Here is a 26559-nt window from a genome sequence, read left to right on the forward strand (position 1 = left end):
TCTCGAGTCCAGGAGAGGCTCAACAAATGGTTCAAATGGCTCTGAGCACTATGGGACTTGACATCTGAGATCATCAGTCCACCAGAACTTAGAACTACTTAAACCTAACTAACGTAAGGACATCACACACATCCATGCCGGAGGCAGGATTCGAACCTACGACCGTAGCGGTCGCGCGGTTCCAAACTGAAGCGCCTAGAACCGCTCGGCCACTGCGGCCGGCCCAGGAGAGGCACTGCAGGGGATTGCAAGCTGTTAGCAAAGTCACTCGTGTCAGTCTTCTTCTGGCATAGCCCATTAACGGCAAATTTCGCAGCACTGTGCTAACGGATACGTTAGTCGTACGTCCCACACTGATTGTTGCGGTTATTTCACGCAGTGTTGCCCACTTGTTAGCACTGACAACTCCTCGCTAACGCCACTGCTCTCGCTCCTTAAGAGAAGCCCGCCGGCCACTTCGTTGTCCGTGGTGAGAGGTAATGCCTGAAATTTGGTATTCTCGGTACATTTTTGGCACTGGATCTAGGAATATTGAATTCCCTACCGATTTCCGAAATGGAAAGTCCCATGTGTCTAGCTTCAACTACCATTCCGCATTCGAAGTCTGTTAATTCCCGTAGTGTGGCCACAATCACGTCAGAAACCTTTTCACATCAATCCCCTGAATGAAGTCAAGTTGAAAGGGTACAGTACCGCCCCACATTGAAAATAGGTACAACATTCTTCGTTATTCTTGTCAGAACAACATATTTTTTCTAATAATAACTCAATTTCAATTAATACAGCGAAGCCGGATACCAGTGTGGGAAAGAATGAGAATTTATTTATTTAATTGATCACATGTGCACTCCCACGAAATAATTCCCTACATTCAGTTTGGTGAGATCTGTGAAATGAATGAATGTATGGTCGTCTGCTAACCGCAGATAGTGAATGTGAATATATGATCATCTTTGAGACGATCCTTTGGCCACCTTTGGTGGGACCAAAGAGATGAAATTTACCTGAGCTTTGAGCGCCTGAAATGTGGCTGACCAATACGGTAGCAAGGTGCTCCCCCACTTCGGCAGAGGTGCGAGAGAACCTGAAGAACGGCCATGTTTCAGCACTCTGCCGCTGGATCTTGTGTTGTTAAGACCTGTCTTAGGTGTGCTCCGTAAAGACAAAAGAGTGGAGACACGGTATGCATGTGGAATACTTAAGAGTAGTTTGAAATAATAATTTCTCTATTTCAGGAACTTTTGTAGGGAGAATTAAATGTCAGGCTGGTAATACTAATGGGATCGTAGTGATCTTCGGAAGTGACCAACGGTCACAATGAAACCACGTGTAGCAATAAGTTGAAATACTTCCATGTGCTTAAGTTAAGCTGAATTACTAGCGTGTGTACTATAAGTTGAAATATTTAAGAAATAGCGTGTGCAGGTCTTGAAATTAGAGACGAGTACTTCCACGTGGTGAGTACTGTGTGAGTCTCAGTCTGTGTATGAGACAAAGGATAAAGAGAAGTACTCGTCCATGGTATCGGTTGAGGACTTGTGTGTGTGATGAATATGTTCTTAATATTACTTTGCGTGATATGTTTCCGTGTCACGCTTGATTCAAACTATAATACTCTAAGAGAGAAGCAAGGTGAGTCAGCCGTCTATCCAGCAACGCCACTTGGCTTGCATTGCACAGGAAGACGTGCATATATCTGCAGAGTTCATAGTAGGAAAGTAGAATTACGAAGTGGGGCAGTGTCGTGTGAAACTGGGATAAATATTAATTGAAGTGGGAAAGCTGAAAGTGATAATGTTGTGGCTATTCCCTGTGTTGTATTTCATGTTGTAGTGTGGTGTATGTCATGTAATTTAAGTATGTGTGGTTTGCATGGGAGAGTAGCAAGGTAGTTTCAGAGGTAGTGGGTTATGCGTGTTCCTTTTGTACTTCTCGGTCTGGAGGAAAGTTTCGTGATGATGATTGTGAGAGTCGAAGTGTGAGAAATAATAAAAGATCCACCATCCTATCCAGAAAGTGCACTGTAGCGTTAAATAATTACGAGACCATAAGATAGAGATTCACCAATGTAAAGCCATGACCACTGGGCGGAATTTCTCATGTGTTATTGTTGTAGTTTATAGAATTTGTGTGTTTAGGTTATAGAATTTATCGGAATAAATAAGATAGTGAAAAGAAGAAGATTGGTGGCCTTTTCCTTCGAATTGTATGTTGTCATGATATCCAGAATTTATAATGTGTGCGCCACTCATATTCAGTGCGATGGTCACGTGTTGATAAAAGCCAGTAAATAAAAAAAAAAAGAAAATGTGGTATTGCCAGTGCGTAGTGAACAGTCAGAGTTCTGTAAATTACTGATGGTCAGATGTGCGTTTCCGTTGCATATTATTCATACAGGAGGATATTTGTAACTTAATTGTGAGTACAAGAGTTCATGTTACTCGATAAATAAGAATGAATCCACTCGCTTGGCAGACCACTCATCTTGCAGGCCTGACTGCTTGATGCCACAGTATGAGCAAGGCATGTGGGTGCCTCTCATAATTTCGACCCTGCCAGGATTTTGCTGTTAGGGTTTGCTGTTAAGATTTTTTTTGATGGAATATATTGTGATAGCACCAGGGAGTAAATTTTTTTTTTTGTTTGCAATTTCTTTCTGGGTTGGTAAGGATCTTTAACTTTTTATGTAATCGGTTGCTACGTAGTCCAAGGCTGGAAGATCGTTGTATAATTTTTTTGCGTAATGTCCGTAGTATCTAGGTTGCAGTCGAAAAGTGTAGTCACCATGGAGAATAGTGATTCTGGGGTGAACGTAGCAGTGGAGCAGGAAGTAGGTGTCTACCTTGGGTTAATGAGGGAGAACGGCAAACACTCGGAAGGGGCTGAATTGTTCAGGGGACCGCGGCTAGGTGATCCTTTAAGCGGCGGGCTTTGTCCGCAGTCGGGGGCTTTTCCCAACGACGTGGGCGAGCCGGGACTAGGTCAGGTATGCAGTGAAAGTGTAGCTACCCTTAGCAAAGCTACCGTTTCTCAGGCGAACGAGGTGAGCAAACCAAAAGTAGCAAATGATAATGTGCTACTACAGTTTTTACAGAAGATGGATAGAGATAATAAGGAAAGATTGGAAGCGATGGATAGAGATAATAAGGAAAGATTGGAGACGATGAATAGAGATAATAAGGAGAGAGATAGGGAGAATAAGGAAAGATTGGAAGCGATGAATAGAGATTATAAGGAGAGAGATAGGGAGATTAAGGAAATATTGGAAGCGATGGATAAAGATAATAAGGAAAGATTGGAATTGATGGATAAAGATAGTAAGGAAAGTATGGAGGCATTGGATAAGGGAAATAAAGAGGCAATGAGGAAGCTACACTCAGTTATCGATGAGCGTCTGCCCGCAGTTAATAATCGGTTAGATGAGGGGGAGAAGAATCTGGGTGCGTTGAAGCAAGTATGTGACGCCATGAAAGAAAAAGCCAATAATTTGGAGGTACGAATATTTGTAATAGAGAGTGATACTACTGAACGTAGGGACGTGTTGCCGGACGAGCGAATCAAAGAGGTAGTGGTCAGAATGAATACGATTAGTGCAGATGTAGAAAAGATCAGTATAAGAGGTGAGACAAGCTCTGACAGTACGCAGCGAGAGGTTTATGCCAACCAGGGGGCGATACAATCACTATTACAGCTTAAAGAAGCGCAATTAGAAATAAGTAGGAAACATAGGGAAGAACTAGCACAGTTGCAATTAGCGTGCAGTAGCGAAGGTGACACGCCACCAGGTAGATTGCAGAGGGAGAGTGAGATAAATTCAAAATACGAAAATAGGCAGAAAGAGGAAGAGGAATTCAGAGAGTCAGAAGAACGGTTGTGTCGGATAAAACAAGTGGCAAACCCAACTGGGTATAGTCCAAGGCTGTCTCAATTTCAAAATTCATTACCTTCATTGTGGGGACAGCTCCTCAAAATGAAGATGGTGTGTAACCATTTGAGGGACGAGGCTAGAGCGAAAATGCAGGAAGTTATTAAAGACTGTAATAGCTACGAGATATTTTGTGACAAGTTTTTAAATGAATTCTGGTCGAAAAGTAAGCAGGGCCAGGTTAAGCAAAGCATATTGATGATGCCAAATTGTAACGAAGGTGGTATAAGAGATCCAGTGTCGTGCTATCAGGAAATGCTGAGACGAAATAGGTATTTGGATGTGCCATACGAACCTGGGGAGCTCATTAGGATCTGTATAACGAAGTTGCCAGTGAAACTGCACAGAGATATAGCGATAGCAGGCAGAGGCGTAGACGATTCTGCGTCATTTCCGCACTCGTTACAGGAACTGGGTAATGAGGGCAACATTGTGAACGGCGACACGACTCATAGGTCAGACAGAGTCGAGGATAGGAACGGCAGAAACTATCAGAATAACAGGAGAGCATGGAATCCTGGCATTTCTTTCTTGTCGTAATAGATTGATGGATAGGAGAAACTAATCCAACATATCAGCCCTCAGCATCTTGCCTTAAAACACATGCAGCTGGCACTGAAAATTGTCTATGTAGCAGACATACTCTACTGATATGTAGGTATGCTTCTGATCAGAGAATAAAACACCAGTAATGGCATCTGTTAGGCTGGTCTCTCAGAGCAAAATTTGCAATTTTTTATTTCGAACACTAAATTAAAAGGACTGTTTCCTCAAAAAAAATCCAGTTGTTAAAAATGTTATGTAATAATGCCAATGAGTCCAGTTTAATTAGTGCGATTTGACTATTGCAGGTACTTAACACGTAATGTAAAAAGTCAACATTGTGACCGAAGTTTTTAGATTAGCTGCCATCTGATCGGTAGTATGTCATTGTCATAGTGACAGTTATGAGGTGCTGCATATGGTTGTTCGGAATCTGGTGTTAGGGAAAGAGGCCACTAGCACCAAAGTTTCTAACACTTGGGCTGTCCCATTTCTCCCAGCTTGTATATTCTCTGCACACATTTAATTTTCATGTAAGCACAGATTCCTAACTAGCAAATTCTTTACGGTGTATAGTGGACCATTCAGAGTGAGGCGTATTGTCCATGAAAATGCTGTACTGATTGAGACGATCAAGGGAAAACAATCTCGTGGGCTTCATCACATTTCTAACATCAAATTATGGAAAAGTTATGGATAGATAAAAAGTAGGCAATTTATGGTAGATAGTCAGTGTATTTATTTGTGGTGTGTAACGTTGTGCAGGGTCAAATCGAACATAAGAATTTTCAGGCGGGATGTCAGGAAGTATGACGGAATAGACTGGTCGAATGAGTCATGAACAGGAGTCGACAGAGTGGTGTATGTACGTATTTTTTGTCATATGAATAAGGATCAAGCAGAAACGACGTGATGAGTAATGAGAGGATAAAGATGGTAGATAGTGAGAGAAGCGACGTGATAAATATTAGTTGATAAAGGTGATATTTAAGGAGAGAAGCGACGTGAAGCAGTGTGATTAATAAAGAGATATTCGACGTGATGAAACAGTGGTAAATGAAGGTGAGTAGAATTAATAATGTGGAGATATCTTAGATGTATGTCACAGAGAGGCCTGTGTATGCTGCAATCGAGATGGATGCTAATGGCGAAGGAAGACCTTGAAATGATGGAGTAATCGACGGACGGAGAGCCGAAATACGAATGAAGAGATGAGGACAACTGCACAATGTGAAGGGATATAAAGGGAGTATGAGATTCAGGTGGTGAACGTTGTGGAATACTGACGTAAGATGTAATATAAGTGTAAATCTAATTCTTACCATAACATTTGCAACATGAAAAAAAGTAATTTTTGTTGTTGTTGTTGAAGCCTGGTGCCAGTATAACTATTCAAAACGGTACCAAGAATGTGTACAGTTATTTTGCAGGATGAATAATTCGTGTATTTTTTGTTCTTAGATGAAATGTCGCAATTCTAAGTTGATATTTAGCAGGATGAATAATCGGTAAAGTGAATGCAGAGGTAAGCCGATGGAGAGAGGTGCCAGAGTGAAAGGACGAATTCGGAGACTGGAATGCTATCTCCGAAACAGCTTCATGTGTTATGTGGTTGAGTATAAGGGAGCAAAGATATGGTATGTTGTCGTGAGTGTGGTGGTGTTAAGGTTAGCTGACTTCTAGACCTATTCTGTTAGTGTATTAATTGATTGAATGAGAAGGAAAATGTGATGTCTCGTGAGTGAGAGTCGTAGAGTAGCGTGATCAATGCGCACACTCCTGTAAAGAGGATGCTACCGATCCATAACTAAAACATTATTGTGCTTTATTGTTTGATTTGGATGAACCTCGACGGCAGGTCAGGATCTGACATTATGTGGATGGTTCATACATGTCCTAGAAATGTTGTTATATATAATAAAAAGGTAAAATATATAAAGAGATACTAATTTCAGTCTGTCACATGCACAAAGGTGCATTGTATGTTGTAGATTTAGAGTCATCAGTTTCTAAAATGTTTATTGTGTTAGGATGTTAAAGTAGTTTACTATTTAATAACATGTGGTAGGTAATTGTGAGCTGTGTAGATTATTTCTTATTTTTTTTGTTAGAACACTTTCAAGGGGTATTAATTTCAGTCTGTCACAAGCACAAAGGTTCACTGTATATTGTAGTTTTAGAATAAACAGTTTCAAATATTTTCACTGTGATAGGATATTAGAGTAGCCTACTATTTGACATTGTAATTATGAGCAGTATTGATTGCTTATTATTCCTTTTGTTTTTTTTTTTACACTTTTATGTTTTGTATGAGGGACGACAGGTACAATGAATAGCACAAGTGTGGGCTGTATATAGAAAAGGGATAAATGTTGATGTTGTATGTGTAGAAAACTAGGGTGTATAATTTTATGTTTTTTAGAACAAAGATTCTTTTATTACCAATGTATCTAATAGATCATACATGTAATCAATGAGTATTTAAATGCTGTAAGACTATCCTTTTGTCTGTAATGTTGCGAGATGCACGGAAGGGTCTGACTGATTGGGTGTCGTAGCGCCCATACCGCTAGCGGGCCGAGCTGACGTCGCCATGGCGACGGGTGATAGAGCCGCGGCACTCCCCACTCCACTGCCGGTCGAGGTACACTCCACGCGCCCGCTACAGCAGGTCAACAGCCTGGGGCGACACGCATGTACCACTGGCCATTCATAAGTTCCGCCACCCTTACGACTGGGGAAAGTATCCCGCGGAGGCAACAGCGGGTGGTTTCTTCTGCTCAACGGCATGCGCAGCGGCGCCACGGCAGAATGGACGACGCGCAGCAGAGTCCGGCGGGCATTTGTTACCAGCAACTATTAACTAGTACTGGACTGTGGAGCTGTGAAACAAGATGACTGCTCATTACGTCTCCATAAGGTGGAAAGTGAAAGACTGGTGTTTCCACGTTGTGAGTGGTGGAAAAGATTTTGTCTTTAGCAGACAGGACGATTGTTTTGTTTTGTCTTGACCACTGAACGGTGGGATCCATAAACTTTTGGCAGTGACTTGTTAAGTGTGCTTTGTGAATTGCATGTGGGACGCTTGGTATACTTAAAGAGGACAGTTGTCGTTTGGTGACTAATTATTGTATGAACGCAAGAAACTAAAGTGGGTCATTGACATTTGCATTTGTAGTAGGAGACATTTCTTTAATTGGTGCGGGAATAAGTGCTGTTTGTTGGAACTTACGACTTTTAATTACACCATGAACTGAAAGGACAGAACCATGGGTAATAGTAGTTGTAGGACCATTTCTGGACGACCAGATTCGTGTGGATGGTACTCTGAGAGTGACTATGACATTTGTGTTTAATGTGAGATACAGTTTACTGTTCAGTGCGTGTTCAAAATGCCGATTTGAGTGACCTAAAGACTTTCGTCCGGGTAACCATGGGAGAGCTTTGACACCGAGACAGTGTTTCTAGGGAACCTGTCAGCAACTTTTTTGACCCCAAGAAAATCACAGAATGAAATGAGTCCGTGTGACTTGCAAGATAGGGAAAATGTATTTGTACTTGTAATTGTGTAAATTTTTTTAAATGTTTCATTCCCGAAGGGACAGCAAGTGTAATTGTATTTCAGTAACATTTGTGTTTAGAATAGTTAGTGTTTTTTTTTGTTTGTTCTGGGTTATCAAGTTCACGTAGCATGTTTATTAGAACATTTGGTACAATGATGCTTTAATTATTAGCCAGTGGCGTAATACGAATGTAGCAGCTCTTGTTGCATTGGTCAGTAAGGTTGTCACAGGGGACAAGAGTTTGCATTGCTCAACAAATATCGGAATTAACTGATGCATTTTGATGTCGTGGACAGTAATGATCTTGTTGGGGTATTGACTGAAGCCACTTATTTTCATTATCACAGTGGTGATATTTCACATCAAAGTGTAACGAAGGCTAGTCGAAATGCAAGTTCTTGTCGTCTAAATGTGTAACAACAGAGAAATGAGCAGTAGAGTAAGATACGAGAGCTACTGGTGGATTCAAGCACTTATTGCTAACTATTTATTGCGTGTATTGATCAAAGTTGATGTACTGACTAGCTCAGCAGCAGGTATTTGTACTGGTGGACAAGGATAAGGTTAAACTCACAGTCGAGTAGTGGTGGCAATTGCGTAAGTGATGATAGTTAATGAGGTATGACATGATGTCTTAGGTTCACTATATTACGTAACCAGTATGTAACTTGTGGTATATTTCATTGTTTTTCTTCTCAGTTTTATTTCTCTGTAGGTTTGATGTATATTTTAGAGTACTGATATGGAGCCTGACATTATACATGGAACTAGTGTACGCAATTTTTTCTTTTGTTGATTTTGTTTTGTATTTAGACATTGCTGTGTAAAGATTATTACAACGCAATTTATGAATGTCAGATTACTTGTTCTGTGTATGACGGTGAGCTATTTAAAATTTCATGAGTACAATTAGTATTTTTTTATTTGTCATAGAATTAGTGAAGTTTGGATTACTCATAAAAATAACGAAGATCCCAGTAACTAAGCAAATTTATATCTCAACATTATTTTTTATTTGTATGATGTAATGTTTTATTTGTCATGTGGATTGTTGTAAATTTGTATGTGTACGTTACTCCGGATTGTAGAGAACACAATAATACAACAACTGTGTCAATAATTTGGTAAAGTAACAGCATTTGGTCGTCTATTTGAGGTCACCAGTGGCTAAGGTCTCCTCCTGGTTATTTTGATGGCTTGCTACGTTTGTTCTAATACAGTTTTCTTAAAAAAATGTTCGGAACTACCCTCGCATTGCATTGATAGTACTGTGCCATTTTTTTCTGCATGGGTAGCCGGTGGTGAAAGGGTACAGTACCGCCCGACATTGAAAATAGGTACAACATTCTTCGTTATTCTTGTCAGAACAACATATTTTTTCTAATAATAACTCAATTTCAATTAATACAGCGAAGCCGGATACCAGTGTGGGAAAGAATGACAATTTATTTATTTAATTGGTCACATGTGCACTCCCACGAAATAAATCCCTACATCCAGTTTGGTGAGATCTGTGAAATGAATGAATGTATGGTCGTCTGCTAACCGCAGATAGTGAATGTGAATATATGATCATCTTTGAGACGATCCTTTGGCCACCTTTGGTGGGACCAAAGAGATGAAATTTACCTGAACTTTGAGCGCCTGAAATGTGGCTGACCAATACGGTAGCAAGGTGCTCCCCCACTTCGGCAGAGGTGCGAGAGGACCTGAAGAACAGCCATGTTTCAGCACTCTGCCGCTGGATCTTGTGTTGTTAAGACCTCTCTTAGGTGTGCTCCGTAAAGACAAAAGAGTGGAGACATGGTATGCATGTGGAATACTTAAGAATAGCTTGCAATAATAATTTCTCTATTTCAGGAACTTTTGTGGGGAGAATTAAATGTCAGGCAGTTAATATTAATGGGATCGTAGTGATCTTCGGAAGTGACCAACGGTCACAATGAAACCACATGTAGCAATAAGTTGAAATACTTCCGTGTGTTTAAGTTAAGCTGAATTACTAGCGTGTGTACTATAAGTTGAAATATTTAAGAAATAACGTGTGCAGGATTTGAAATTAGAGACGAGTACTTCCACGTGGTGAGTACTGTGTGAGTCTCAATTTGTGTATGAGACAAAGGATAAAGAGAAGTACTCATCCATGGTATCAGTTGAGGACTTGTGTGTGTGATGAATATGTTCTTAATATTACTTTGCGTGATATGTTTCCGTGTGACGCTTGATTCAAACTATAATACTCTGAGAGAGAAGCAAGGTGAGTCAGCCGTCTATCCAGCAACGCCACTAGGCTTGCATTGCACAGGAAGACGTGCATATATCTCCAGAGTTCATAGTAGGAAAGTAGAATTACGAAGTGGGGCAGTGTCGTGTGAAACTGGGATAAATATTAATTGAAGTGGGAAAGCTGAAAGTGATAATGTTGTGGCTATTCCCTGTGTTGTATTTCATGTTGTAGTGTGGTGTATGTCATGTAATTTAAGTATGTGTGGTTTGCATGGGAGAGTAGCAAGGTAGTTTCAGAGGTAGTGGGTTATGCATGTTCCTTTTTTACTGCTCGGTCTGGAGGAAAGTTTCGTGATGATGATTGTGAGAGTCGAAGTGTGAGAAATAATAATGTAGCGTTAAATAATTACGAGACCATAAGATAGAGATTCACCAATGTAAAGCCATGCCCACTGGGCGGAATTTCTCATGGGTTATTGTTGTAGGTTATAGAATTTGTGTGTTTAGGTTATAGAATTTATCGGAATAAATAAGATAGTGAAAAGAAAAAGATTGGTGGCCTTTTCCTTCGAATTGTATGTTGTCATGATATCCAGAATTTATAATGTGTGCGCCACTCATATTCAGTGCGATGGTCACGTGTTGATAAAAGCCACTAAATAAAAAAAAAAGAAAATGTGGTATTGCCAGTGCGTAGTGAACAGTCAGAGTTCTGTAAATTACTGATGGTCAGATGTGCGTCTCCGTTGCGTATTATTGATACAGGAGGATAATTTGTAACTTAATTGTGAGTATGAGAGTTCATTTTACTCGATAAATAAGAATGAATCCACTCGCTTGGCAGACCACTCATCTTGCAGGCCTGACTGCTTGATGCCACAGTATGAGCAAGGCATGTGGGTGCCTCTCAGAGTAACAGCTCCGCCAAAGCACCCTTGTCTACCCTGTGCATGCGACATTACCGCCATCCGTGTATGTGCACAAAATTGTAGCAGTGTAAAATATCTTCCAATTTTCTGGTATAAAGTGAATAAAACTTCATTCAAATGAAAACGCTAAATATTGTAGAACACGAGAACTACAGATAAATGAGGGGTATGGTGTAATGAACTGTACAGCGTTATAAAAATATTTTCTGCACCTTGTACCTCTGAAAACAACATTTTATCGATAGAACACAAATACTCTGGTGAACTGTAACAAATTTCAAATTGGAATGATGTGTGCTAAATACCTGAATATACAAATTTTTAGTATTTCAGCTTAACTGTGGAAAATAGGTAGGAGCAGTGTTATATGCATTATATGTATAAGGAAAAGTAATGCAGTGGTTTTCTCATTTTGAGCCAACATTTTGATGGTGTTTGTTCATGAGAAGATCATATTATGCCTCTTGTGAGAAGGAGAAACGTCTTCCAGCACGAAGTGGAATCCTACAGCGGCAGAATTGTGGCACATTGAAACTACAGTTTATCGTTGTGGGATATTGCTAGTTGTGTTGAGTGGTATCCTACACCCGCCATGCGAATAGGGCCGCGACTGATTCAGTAGCGGAATATTCCACTCCATACACAATCTTAACGGCTCCATGCGATTAGCGCGCGAGAGGATTCCACTCAATACACGATCTCAACGGCTCCATGCGATTATCTCACGAGAGGATATAATTTTCTCGGGCAAGCAGGATCGCGAAGCAGTGTCAGGTACATTGAGTCAGAAAATGAACTTGTTTGCAGCAAGGTAAATGTCCACGCAGACTGTGCTATGACGTTTGGAGGCCCATACACTTCCATCACGGCAACCAACGTTGGTGCTTCCTTTGACGCGTAAGTAGACAAAGGCTTTCCAGACGATTCTCTGTTGTGGGTATAATATCACGATGGACTTATTAGTACACGGAGGTTCCGAGGATAACCACAGTGGCCAGTTTACATTGGTCATCATCGTCGCTCATCGTCTGGCACGTGTGAAATGTTTTTCGATACAGCAGACGATCACCTATGTTTCGCATAGGTGTTAACTTGGACAACGGCTTTTACGTTTATGCTGGTAAACCTTTCGAGATATAAAGTCATGTTCCACGAAACTCTTCTGCTCCAAATGTTTCATCCAGAAGAGCGCTGGACATCTTCAGAGGCGTTATTTCTCCGTTGAATCCTGTCGAATGACAGGGTCGGACGTCTGAGAGCGACATATATACTGTAGAAAAAAGGAGGGTTGCCAGAGTTACACGTTGTAACCAAAGACGATCCTTGTCAAAGATGAAACTTAACTATCAATTGTCTTCTTGTCAAAGATAAAAAACTGTTTATCGATTCTGCAGAGCTACTCTCCGTGTTTCATGGTCTCTCTCTTCACATTAAAATTACCCCAGTGTTTATATATTTCAACGGCTTCTCTACATAGACGTGGATAATAGTTCGTCGTCGTAGATAAAAGTTTTCTATCAGAACACTTCGTAACTTTCTGGCTGAAGAGCATGCTCTGCTACAACCGCTTTTCCCTAGTCGGCAGAGACCTTTGCGTTCCTTTAGGCGTGTATTCACGCTTCTCTCGGTTGTTCCAAAATAAATTTTACGACACGTACAGGGAATTTTATATACACAACATGCTGACAGAGCAGGGCGTTTGTCCTTCACAAATAGGAATGCTTGACCTATCCTCTTTGTTGGTCTAGAAACCGGTCTAATGTCATGTTTCTGTAAAATCTTTCCAATGTAATGTGCTACTTTTTCAATAAAAGGGAGAGAAACTGTATTCTGAAACCCTGCTTCAGATGTTTTAATTCGGCTGCCAGGTGTGCAGTCCGGAGTGCAAAGCCTTTTTGGCTCTATCGGCAAGACTTTTAATGGCACCTCTCTTTTGTTGTGGATGGTGATTATCGTAAATTGAAAATTCGTGGTAAGGACTATGGGACCAAACTGCTGAGGTCATCGGTCCCTGGGCTTACGCACTACTTAATCTAACTTAAACTAACTTACACTAAGGACAACACACACACCCATGCCCGAGGGAGGACTCGAACCTCCGACGGGGATAGCCGCGAGAATCGCGACAAGACGCCTCAGACCGCACGCCTATCCCGCGCGGCTGGTGATTAAGAGTTCTTAAGTCAATACCTGGCCTTGTGCGTTTGCGATAATTTTCGAAAAACCTTATGTTCAAAACTTTCATCGGTCTGTCTCTGCTGGGTTGAGGCCAGTGTCTGAGCTTTATAGCCGAGTTTTGCGTAATGTTATCTTTCAACAAGATAACGAAAGACCACTTGTCGCCCATACTATCCCGGTGCTCCGCGGTACAAAGGGTGTTGGACTGTTGGCCTGGTTAACACGTACTTCATACTTCTCATCCACTGAAAACATATAGTGATGGGTTGCCGAGAAACTGGCGTGCCATCAATCGCCGACAGGTACGACTAATTAGCCCTGACGCAGTGCTGAAGCAACACGGAACAGCAAATGTCTGTCATCCGAGCTCGGTTCGACTTGGTGCTCAACTGAGTTGGCGCCGCTGTTGCCGCAAGAGCTACTTGAACCGAGTTTCGAAACCTGTATAACCTCAAATAACGTAAAATTTAGTAATTTATGATTCCTGGTATACTGCATACCCACAGTAAGTAAAATTTCGTTTTTTTTTCTAATCTTCCTAGTGCTGAAATTTTGATGGTCGGGTGCCGGCCGCGGTGGTCTCGCGGTTCTAGGCGCGCAGTCCGGAACCGTGCGACTGCTACGGTCGCAGGTTCGAATCCTGCCTCGGGCATGACTGTGTGTGATGTCCTTAGGTTAGTTAGGTTTAAGTAGTTCTAAGTTCTAGGGGACTGATGACCACAGCAGTTGAGTCCCATAGTGCTCAGAGCCATTTGAACCATTTTTGATGGTCGGCAGTGAACATGGGTATTCGGTGTGAAACAGAGGAGGAATTAGAGAACAACCTACTGAGCTCAGAATGCAATTGAACAAAAAAAGAAACAAATTGAGCAGTTGCATAGTTTAGCATAACAACTGGGGAACTATATGGTAGACAAAGTGAAAGATTTCTCCTACACTGGAAGCAGAGTGTTGCGTGACGGACGAAGCATGGGTGACGTAAGAAGTGGATCAGCACAGGCAGAGAGACCATTCCACGTTAAAAGAAGTCTAATAATATCAAGCAGAAGTCTTAACTTGGGAGCTAACTCTTAAGACAAGAAAATGAGCTTGACCCGGATCAGATTCGTGCCGTTAACCGACCGTGGGCCGGTACATCGGCCAGCCTCAGTGTCGTTTTTAGGCTCGTTTAGGCAAATTCTGGTCTGATATCCAAATTATAGCACAGAAAAGAACGGTCAAGGTACGATAAACCAAAGAACAAAGTTTGCAAGGGTCACAGAGAGAGGGCGCACTCGATTTCCTGCCCTTAGGTTAACTTCACGTCTTGTGAACAAGGAAGGGCATCTGACTACATAACTAAATAATAACATCCACAAGTTTCGCAGGAGATCTGTGAAGTCTGGGAGGTAGGAGAACAACGCTTGCGGAGACGTCTGCGGGCGAATAGACGTGCAGCTGTTGACCATCTGAACACCCAAACGAACCAAGGGGCTACCAACAGTGTCTTCTCAGCTACAGTTCAGCGAACGTTGCTGCGTATGGACCTAGTTTTTGCACCCATACTGACTGATGTAATTCGGCGACAGAGGCTGGAATTTGCAAGCCGGTACCTCAATTGGACGTTCATTGAGTGGCGACAGGTGATCTTCGCAGATTAATCACGTTTTATGCTCCATTGGACAGATGAACGTTGGCGTGTACGGCGTGAAACGTGTGAAAGCAAAGAGCCTGCAACAATCGTCAGAAGGGTCCAGGCCGGAGGGCATTCCCTGTGTGATTCTGTCATTCTGGAAGGTACAATCGATCAACACAGGTATGAATTTATCCTTTGGGACCATGCCCACTCCTAAATGCAGTTTTTTTTTCCAGGCACGATGATATCTACCAACAGGACAACGCGACTTGTCACGTACAGTGTACATGCGTGATTCGAACAGCATCAGGATGAGTTTTCCTTTCTCTCCTGGCCACCAATCTCCCCGAATTTGATTTCGAGATGGATCGTCAGCCTAGAAAGCTAGTGCGGGTGTCCACAGCACTGAAGGCTGCCCTCCACATCCCCGATTGGTACCTCGCAGAAACTACTGACTCTCTTCTTGCACGTCTCGTATCGGTCCGCGCTTCAAAACGTGGTTATTCAGGCTTCTGACAGGTGGTCACATTACTGTGAGTGGACAGTGATTGCAAGCCTTCATGATGCACCATTTAGACGTTTCGTCACGTAACTGCCCCTTTACAAGGCAGGGCTCTTAGCAGTTTCTTCGTTTCTGGTGGCAGCACCTTAACCTGGACAATTTGCAATGAGAAAACCTGGTGTTCATGATGCAGAACAGGAAATGAAAAGTTTTGGAACTAAACTGGTTCTTCTGTCCTCAGCAGGGCGAGTGCTGCAACCAATCTTGTGGACTGCATTACAACCGAATGTAGGAAGCGAGATTCTGCCGAAATCCTTCATTTTCGCTGCCAATACCGTCGCTGTCCGGTTATCCAGAGACGCTCAATAGATGCTGTTTAGAAAGAAGTATGCCAACTTAGGGAAACCGCCTGGTCATTATCTCTACAGCTACGGTCACAGGTTCGAATCCTGTCTCGGGCATGGATGTGTGTGATGTCCTTAGGTTAGTTAGGTTTAAGTAGTTCTAAGTTCTAGGGGACTGATGACCTGAGATGTTAAGTCCCATAGTGCTCAGAGCCATTTGAACCATTATCTCTACAGATACCATTTGAATGACAAGTCAAGTGATACTTCGGTTTCTTGATGTCGACTGCAAGCTGTACAAGTACAACATTAATCTTAAGTGGCGTTAGCACTGCAACTCTTACTATCGAATATCTGAGTTCAAATGGTTCAAATGGCTCTGACCACTATGGGACTTAACTTCTGAGGTCATCAGTCCCCTAAGAACTACTTAAACCTAACTAACCTAAGGACATCACACACACCCATGCCCGAGGCAGGATTCGAACGTGCGACCGTAGCGGTCGCGCGGTTCCAGACTGTAGCGCCTAGAACCGCTCGGCCACACCGGCCTGCCCGAATATCTGAGTTTCAGTGCGGATAAATAGGAGTTTCCTTACTGATTGAGCAAAATGTAGTCACTGGAAATTTGGAAGTTAACCTCACGTTACAACTGAATCCTTAAAGCATTAGCACAATACTAGCTAAGCTTGTAAAGAAAAAGCGAAAAAAATCAACAACGTCATACTGAGACGATTTAGGGAACCTTCGGAACACTTAAATCATGTTCGTCGTACTCATCACTGAAACTCACTTTCACTGTGTGCGAGTCCTGTGTCTTAACCACTAAACCAGCTCTCTCGGTACCTGTACTTGATTCACTTCGATTTCCGAACAAGCATTCATTTATCTGGAAACCATTGGTGAAATATTACCCAGGAACTAATTGACTTTTGAGTTGGCAGATGCAGCGATTGCCATCAACAGAGTAGGATTTCGATGTCTTCAAGCTACTAATGGTCAGTGGATACAGTACTGATTCCTTGGGAATACTTTGGTGGATACGTTTCACCCTTAAGCATCCCTACCCTTTGCCAACTAAATACTGTGGTTGGGTAACGCTTTCACCGTCAGAATTCAAGCTGGATACTGTGCAGTCGGAAACCGTCGCTTTACCTCCTCAAACAAGTTCAGTGAAGGTGGGGGGTACGTACGGAACTAATTCGTTTTTAATTACTGGGAGGACTACGAGCTTCCTTAATATGTATTGTCCTAAGGCTGCAGAGCTGTCAGCCACAAATAAGGTCCCGACAAGCATATGATAAATTACATTCATATGCGACTAGAAAACGACGTTAAATAACATGTTCCGGCCTTCTGTTTGATTAATTTTTGTAGGGATACAGTCCATGCAAGTGAGTTTTTAGTAATTAATAAGGAGACGTTTCAATGATAAAGTAGGAAAACGGCCTGAAATAATCTAATAATCAAATGAAACAGATCTGTAATTAATAATTTAAAAGGCAGTGATGGTGTATAAAATGATTACCCCTCGAACGCAAAAAATGCTTCAAATGGTTCTGAGCACTATGGGACTTAACTGCTGAGGTCATCAGTCCCCTAGAACTTAGAAAGACTTAAACCTAACTAACCTAAGGACATCACACACAGCCATGCCCGAGACAGGATTCGAACCTGCGACCGTAGCGGTCTCGCGGTTCCAGTCTGACGCGCCTAGAACCGCTTGGCCAATCCGGCCGGCCCTCGAACGCAGACAAAGGAATTGGATCAGATATGTAACTTTTGCCGTTAGTGGATTTCACGGATATTGTGGTAGGAAATATTGTCGTCACAAAAACTACATTTAATTATTTATTTACTCACCCATACGCATTCACCACCCTGCGCAGTTTCACCAAGGAGATGTATGAAACATTACGTACAAGTGTTGCATTAAACCATCACGTCAACTGGACGCAGAAATATATTACACATATGAGCACTGGTAAATCATGTTTTGAGAGAAGTGAGCGGATAAAATATGTGGCGAGACATACACTAATTTTTCTATCGGAGAGTAAATGACAACTCCTCGATTAGTTCGCGATAGAGGGAATATATCATCGGGGCTTCGTATAAACTTTAACATCTATAAAGTGTAGGATACAAGTGACTAACTAATCTGAAGTCAAACTCGCATTCAGAGTACATGAAATATTTAAAATGTAACGAGCATAGAACTCTCCTTGAGAATATAATTTGGTATGAAGCCTTGACATGGACAGAGCCTGAAAAGCGCGCAGCCTGGAATGAAACACGGTCTGGATATGACGTAGGCAGTCTCCCATCAAGAAATCTCAAAGGGAGTCGATAAAGCGCAAGTACCATTGCTCGAGGATCGAGACCAAGTTGCCGAACACAAAATGCCAAACAAACACTTTCGATTAGCAATATGCCAAGCGACAGTGGTCAGGGATGCAGAGGCACCTACAAGGGCCGGACTAAATATGGAAACAGCTGATACACAACATATTACCACACCTAACACGGTTTAGAAAAGCCGTTGTCACTCAGGACAGCTTCCGGTCGTCCCTGAATGGATAAATAAGATCCTGTATTGTTTTCGAGGGAATGTTACACCATTCTGACTGCAAAATAGTGGCAAGTTCAGGCAACGGTGCCCATCTCTCCAAAGTAGACCACAAAGACTCAATTGTATTGAGTTCTGTTGAGTGTGGTGGCCACAAAGGTGCGACAGTTCTTCCTCGTGCTCACAAAACAAGTCCTGGTCGATGCGAGCTGTGTTAACAGGGGAACTCAGCATCACCATAGGGGAGCAAACCTTGTACCAAGTGGTGGACCATATCAACCAAAATGGTCACATAATTCTTGACAATAATGCGACCTCGCAGAGTATTTATGAGGTCCTTGGAATACCACGATATGGCTAACCTAATCACAACCGAAACCCTGCCACGTTTCACTCTTGGATCGTAAACTTGGCCAGAAGTTAGAACCAGAGTGGAACAAGATTCATCCGACCAAATGACTTTCTTCCATCGCTCCATAGTCCAGATTTCGTGGTTTCAGCACGACATTTTTTGGTAGAGGCATTTGCATCACTAATGAATGGTATGGAATTCGAACTCGCCGTGCAGTTCCCTATTTCTGCTGCTCCTTTTGTGTTTTTTTGGCGCTGACAGCGTTTGTGAGTGCGACAATGAGTTCTGCTGCGCCATTTGCAGCTGTGGTTCTCTTATTTTTCGACACAATCCTCTTCAATCATCGACTGTCCTGATCACTCAAGAAATGCTTTCTTCTGTGTTGTGCCTTAGCGGATCATGTTTTTCGGCTTTTATATAAGCGGGATAAACCTTCGATACGGTACCGGTTGCAGCACCAAACACCTCGGCTCACTTGGTGACGAGCACCAAATATTTGCCCATATTCGAATTCACTTAGGTCCGACAAATAATGCACTCATGACTACACAGTACACTGTTCTGACCACGAGTGACACTTGCAAAATACCGAGGACAATGCACAGGTGCTGTTCCTCGTCAGACACAATAGCGTCGGTTGCAGGCTTGGGTAGCATCTGTATTCATGTTCAAGCGTGAATTTCTCGCGGTTTTACCATATTTTGCAAAAAAACAGACGTAATATCTGCAGGGATACCCCAATCCCTTTTTTATGCAATGATATTTATAATCCGTTTTGATTGCAAAACATTTATTCACGTGATTGGTTTCTGTTCCTGTAGAACCATCTTCAGATCCTCAAATCTCGGTTACAGGAGTAAACCGTCCACATTCAGTTATCTTCACATCCTGCATGAGGAGGTTGCTGAGTGTGGACAGGTTGATCCTTTAACCGAAATTTGCAGATCTGCAGATGGTTCTAGAGGAACCGAAACTGGTCATGAGAATAAATATTTTGCAATCAAGACGGATTATAAGTAACATCGTTTTAGCATTCTTTTGTCCAGCCCCTATTCATTTACATTGGAATATACAGGGTGAATCAGCAGGAAAGGGACATGCTTTTAGGAGTGATAGTAATAGTGATTCTGATCAAAAAACTTCATAGCTACTACGCCCAGATTCGAATGGTTTCCGATATAGAACATATTTTATACCACTTTTGCACGTTTATCTTGAAAACTGGAAACTTGAAAAACCCTCCAGTGAAAACGTGTTGCAGTACAATATCAGACAACATTAAATTTCCTACAAGAAAGATCCGATTCGATTCATCTCTAGGACTGTCCCCCTTAGAGCAAGAATTGAAAGGAAAGCGATACACTTTCACGCATGGCGATAAACACTTTGCTAACAACGGTAACTGCATGTAAGTGGCACAATAAAGGATGTCCAATAGGTCCGTCGCTCGGTTTCGTCACTTATTGGATGTTCCCAGAACTCTTCGTGTCGACTTCCCTGTTGTTTCATTTCTGCTGACGCCAGCCACATAGCAGTCGCAGTCTCAAAGTTGCGAAGTGAAGCTAAACATTGCGGTTAATATTGGTAGGGCCGAGCGCCGATTACGTCAGCATTTCCCTTCACACGTCTCCGCCCACCATAAAGACCAATCTTGTCATTTTGATTTTTGTTCATAATTTTCAGCAACTGTTTATGAAGATTACCGATGTGAAGAAACTGCACACTAATTGCATTAATAATTGTTATTTAACACAACTGATGTGCTATCTCTTCACACTGGAACTCTTGTTATTCCATTCAAACCGCCGCCCCCCCCCCCCCCCACACACACAGTGCAATCGGACTTCCTCTTTAGTGCCACATGTACGTGGTTCACAGAGTCAAAGAGAAGGATTGGGCGTGATGGAAGGTCAAAAAGTTGCAAGGCCCCCTCACACAGTGAAAGTAAAAATAGGTTCTACTGCAACTTAAAAAGAACAACTTCAAGTATTTACCGAAAACTGTGAAAAAGTATAATATCGACATTCAATGTTGCATTCTGATGTCGGGCCAGCAAATATCGCCGGTAAATATCGATGTTTTGTGGAAAAATATCGATATATCGATATTTTATCAGCAGCCCTAGTCGGAGCCAACGTCCTGCTGCATCAACAATCTCCACATCATCCACTAACTGCTTGCCGCAGAGTGCATCCTTCATTGGGACAAAAAGACGAAAGTCGGAAGGTGCGAGGCCCGAGCTGTAAGGTGGATGAGAAAGAACAATCCAATAAAGTTTTATGAGCTCCTCTCGACTACGCAGACATGTGTGAAGTCTTATGTTGTCATGGAGAAAGAGATGTTCGTTTCCATTATCGTTTCTTCAACTTGTTGAGGGTAGCACAACAGACTTCAGAATTGATCGTTGCACCTTGAAGGAGGACATCAAACAGAATAACACATTCAGAGTCCCAGAAGATCCCCGCCTTAACTTTTTCTTCGGAGGGGAGGTGGTGTGGCGCCACTACATAGACTGTCGTTTTCTTTCCGCTTCGAAGTGATGAACCCATGTTTCATAGCGTGTGACGATGTTCGAAAAAAAATTGTCACGATGAGCCTCGTAAAGCGCAACCAATTCCGTACAGATAGTCCTTCGATGTTCTTTATGGTCTTCTGTTACGCGGGGATGAATTCAGTGGCCACACACCACTGACTACCCCATTTGATGGACGATTGTGTCAGCACTACCAAAAATAACGTCCAATTACGTAGCGATGTGTTTGATGGTAATCCATCGATCACCTCGAATGAGAGTGTCCTCACGTTCCAACATTGCAGGAGTCGCAGCTGTTTGCGGCCGGCCTGCACTTGTAAGATCGGACGGATTTGCACGACCTTGTCGCGATGATGACAGACGTCTCACCCAACGACTCAACGTGCTTTTGTTACCTGCCACGCCTACACTGACATTCAGCAAGTGCCTATGAATATCTGCGATGCTCCGGTTTTCCGCTATAAGAACTCAGTGCAGCTCTCCGCTTGGAACGCCGCACTTCCGTTACAGACGCCATTTTGAAGGTTAGGTATAGCGCCGTCACCTGTTGGAACGTCATGAAGCTACAGGGACTGAAGCGCGAATATTCAACGGTGTCCCACAACAAAATTTGCATCTTTTCAACCGTACTGGCCGAAGAAAAAATGAAATGTCTTAGTACTTGAACACCCTTCGTATCTTGTACTACTCTATTACAGCTTCTAATGCCGAAACTAATACAAGATTTCGGGAAATTACTGAATTTTGTTGACATTCATCATGCCTACTGCTGACAAGACCATACACTGGTTAAGACACGTAAGTAGCGTTCGGGAATGGCAGTACTGAAACCCCTTCAAAGTATAGAGATTTACGATTTCAGCAATTTAGGCTATGCTCTCGAAGGTTCGTTTGGCAACGACGCGGCCGATTTCCTGCCTTGCTTCTGTGCGTACCTAGCTCGTGCTCCGTCTGTAACGATCTTGTCATCGATGGAACGTTAAGCACAAGTCTTCCTTCTTACATGTCTGTAATTTATACTGTATGTCCAACTAAATCCTCGGGTTACATAGAGCAGAGATAAACTGATAAACCTTCCCAGAAATAAGAAACAATTACAACACATATTTCTAAGTAAGACTCGAACATTTATGAATGACACAGAATGTAGATACTCGTTCGCAGCATATGTGGTGCGCTGTTTGTCGTAGAAGGAAATAATGAAGGTCATATTAAACCCGAAACCAAGTATCCATTGGTTTTCTGTTCTTTTGCAGGTACTAGCCCCACGACTTCATTAACGATGAAGGCAGTGTGATTGGAGACCAGAATGACATGAACACGGGAGACTATCTGGATATGGCTTGGACGCCTACAAGTAATTGCTGTCGTCGAGTGTGGCGAGCGTTAAGAAAACGACAGCCTGCAACAGGAAACAAGCTGCAGCCGCTGTCACAACGCACAAGGACTCCGGTAAAGATAATGAATGCATTCGCTGCTAGCCAGTAGCCTAGAGAAATCAATTCACGAATAATCATTACTCTCGTCCATCAATGAGTTAACCGAGAAACAATCTGATGGACTGTTGCAACTGTTGATGCAGGGGAATCTGTGAGCAATAAACATGCATTTCACAAATTTCAATTAACTGTCATTTAGGTAAACAGATATATTAACCGAGGAAGCATCTTTATCAAACTACAAATACTATTAAGATTTCTAAAGAACCCACTTGGGCCGTGCGGGGTAGACGCGCAGTTTAAGGCGTCTACCCAAGATCCGGGCGGCTGCCCCCGTCATAGGTTCGGGTCCTCCCTCGGGCATAGGTGTGTGTGTTGTTGTTAGCGTAAGTTAGTTTAAGTTAGGTTAAGTAGTGTGTAGGCTTAGTGACAGATGACCTCAGCAGTTTGGTCCCTTGACAATTCACACACATTTGAACATTTTTTTGAACCCACTTGGGACCATTTTTATTTTGTTAATTTCGGTCAAGTTCCATGGGAATATTTCAGTCCAGCCTACTCGGACACACAACAACACATCCCATATTAAAGAAGGGAATCTGGCTTGTAGTAGTGACACTGGTCTTCAGTACACAGTTTTTCGCGGATCTGTGATGTTAGCGATGCAAAGTTGTCAAAACAAATGTTCTGTATGGAAAATGATTTTTTTGCAACTTGCCCTCGTAGACAGGGAATTTTCAGACTACAGACTGCGAAGCAGATGATTGACAAAGAAGTACCAGTGTATGGCAAATATGGAAGCCCATTTCTTCTGCCACTATGCAGGTTAATATCTGCCGCCAGATATGTCTGAAACTGTGTATTCACGCTCGCCAACAGCCTGACACTAACGCATTGATAAGGAAAGTGTAAGAGAAAAATGTGTAGCTCCGAGCCATATTCCGTAGGTAGCGGTCGTCCACAGCAATAGTCCCCCTTGGGCAGCCTGAGCGAGGCATGTCATCTACAGTTCCTGTGTCTCTGTATCTCCTCCATGTCAGAACAACATCGCTCTGTTTCACTCCGAGACTCCTGGACACTTCCCTTGTAGAGAGCCCTTCCTGGCACAAAGTAAAAATGCGGACGCGACCGAACAGCGGTATTGATCGTCTGGGCATGATTGAACTACAGACAACACGAGCCGTGTACCTCCTTCCAGGTGGAGTGACTGGAACTGATGGGCTGTCGGACCCCTCCGTTTAGGCGCTGCTCATACATGGTTGTTTATATCTTTGGGCGGGTTTACTGACATCTCTGAACAGTAGAATGGACTGTGTCTGTGATACAATGTCCACGTCTATCTTCAGGAGTTCTGGGAACTGGGGGGATACAAAACCTTTTTTGATGTGTCTAATAAACTGTGCAATAAAAGTCGGGTGAGTCATGGGTAAGACAGTACGCACAACAGAGTCAGTTACAGATAAAGCTTTTTGCGGCTAAGAATAAAATATAGCGAGCACCACATCAGATAATACATAGTGCTTATACATTATGTAGTCAATTATTAAAATGGACGGCATGTGTTAAAATTCCAGGTAGAGAAAACTCAAAACAACAATTTCTTTGAGACTGAAGAAGAGAAATGAATGGTTTCGATGGATTGTTGAGACGCAGATCGTTGTTTCGCTTGAGCAAATTGTCTGCCAACAGTATTTCCACAGATTCATTGGCCACTGAAACCTAATGCAACGAAAGCGTGACTCTCCTGTAATTCATGGAATGGCCAGCGGAAATACTATGTTTAGCCACTGCAGATATGTTGTACTGTAGAAGGCGGGTGTATCGCTGACTTTCGGTGCACCCTTTTGATGCAATGCGTGTTGTTTGTCCTATGTACACTACTGGCCATTATAATTGCTACACCAAGAAGAAATGCAGATGATAAACGGGTATTCATTGGACAAATATATTATACTACAACTGACATGTGATTGTATTTTCACGCAATTTGGATGCATAGATCCTGAGAAATCAGTACCCAGAACAACCACCTCTGGCCGTAATAACGGCCTTGGTACACCTGGGCATTGAGTCAAACAGAGCTTGGATGGCAAGTACAGTTACAGCTGCCCATGCAGTTTCAACACGATACCATAGTTCATCAAGAGTAGTGACTTGCGTATTGTACGAACCAGTTGCTCGGCCACCATTGACCACACATTTCAATTGGTGAGAGATCTGGAGAATGTGCTGGCCAGGGCAGCAGTCGAATATTATCTGTATCCAGAAAGGCCCGTACAGGACCTGCAACATAAGGTCGTGCATTATCCTGCTGAAGTGTAGGGTTTCGCAGGGATCGAATGAAGTGTAGAGCCACAGGTCGTAACACATCTGAAATGTAATGTCCACTGTTCAAAGTCAATGCGGCAAGAGGTGACCGAGACGTGTAACCAATTGCACCCCATGCCAGCACGCCGGGTGATACGCCAGTATGGCGATGAGAAATACAAGCTTCCAATGTGCGTTCACGACGATGTCACCAAACACGGATGCGACCATCATGATGCTGTAAACAGAACCTGGGTTCATTCGAAAAAATGACTTTTGCCATTCGTGCACTCAGGTTCGTCGCTGAGTGCACCATCGCAGACGCTCCTGTCTGTGATGCAGCGTCAAGGGTAACCGCAGCCATGGTTAGGAGCTGATAGTCCATGCTGCTGCAAACGTCGTCGAACTGTTCGTGCATATGGTTGTTGTCCTGTAAACGCCCCCATCTGTTGACTCAGGGATCGAGACGTGGCTGCACGATCCGTTACAGCCATGCGGATAAGATGCCTGTCATCTCGACTGCTAGTAATACGAAGCCATTGGGATCCGGCACGGCGTTCCGTATTACCCTCCTGAACCCACCGATTCCATATTTTGCTAACTGTCATTGGATCTCGACCAACACGAGCAGTAATGTCGCGATACGATAAACCGCAGTCGTGATGGGCTACAATCCGACCTTTATCAAAGTCGGAATCGTGATGGTATGCATTTCTCCTCCTTACACGAGGCATCACAACAACGTTTCACCAAGCAACGGCGGTCACCTGCTGTTTGTGTATGAGAAATCGGTTGGAAACTTTCCTCATGTCAGCACGTTGTAGGTGTCGCCATCGGCGCCAACCTTATGTAAATGCTCTGAAAAGCTAATCATTTGCATATCACAGCATGTACTTCCGCTCGGTTAAATTTCGCGTCTGTAGCACGTCATCTTCGTGGTGTAGCAAATTTAATGGCCAGTAGTGTAACTTTTACCACATAAAGTTTTATCGTCTGACGCTATCTTGTCGCTGTGTTACCTCTGTTGCATGCACATTCACTCCATATTTCATCATTGTTTAGGTAGCCTTAATTCAGTTACCGACTCCCCTTGAAGATTGTTGTACGGGGTAACAGCCGAAATATCGGAATGTGAAATATTGCTGTGTCGGCTGCATTCCCGAAAGACTATTGATTATTTCATCTGCCGAGAAAACTTTAAGAAACACGTGACATGCTGATAATGTACTAAATCTCACGATGTATCCCTCTGTATTTCATGTGCTTCTGAGAATTACCCGCAGAAGCTACTTAGGTCGTGACAAACTGTGTGCCTACATCAAGGCAAATTTCAGTGTTCCACAATATTTTTTCTGCAGACAGCACAGGAGTGGAAACTGCTTGATCCTAATCGCTGTCATCATTTTCCGTCTTTCCGTCCAGGTACCCTTTTTACCGCAATTCATATCCGCTTTCAAGAGGCGAGAGATTCTAAGTAGACCAGTAGTAATTTCCTCACATTAGTAAAATTGTTTCTGAAAACGGTGAACTGAAT

The 26559-nt window shown here is 42.7% G+C and overlaps 1 protein-coding gene across 9 annotated transcripts in view; it reads left to right on the forward strand.

Moving 5' to 3' along the window:
• Positions 1–26559, forward strand: part of LOC126263179 (uncharacterized) — a 488493-nt gene that overhangs the window by 456020 nt on the left and 5914 nt on the right. For 4 of the 9 annotated variants that reach the window (XR_007546855.1, XR_007546856.1, XR_007546854.1 and 1 more), the window contains one exon: positions 22536–22731. The exons of the other annotated variants lie outside the window; for them this stretch is intronic. The gene's annotated coding sequence lies outside the window, so the exon portion shown is untranslated. The remainder of the gene's footprint in view (positions 1–22535; positions 22732–26559) is intronic. 9 annotated transcript variants of the gene reach the window in all.

The sequence above is a fragment of the Schistocerca nitens genome, chromosome 6 (genome assembly GCF_023898315.1).
Source record: "Schistocerca nitens isolate TAMUIC-IGC-003100 chromosome 6, iqSchNite1.1, whole genome shotgun sequence".
NCBI classification, from domain to species: domain Eukaryota; kingdom Metazoa; phylum Arthropoda; class Insecta; order Orthoptera; family Acrididae; genus Schistocerca; species Schistocerca nitens.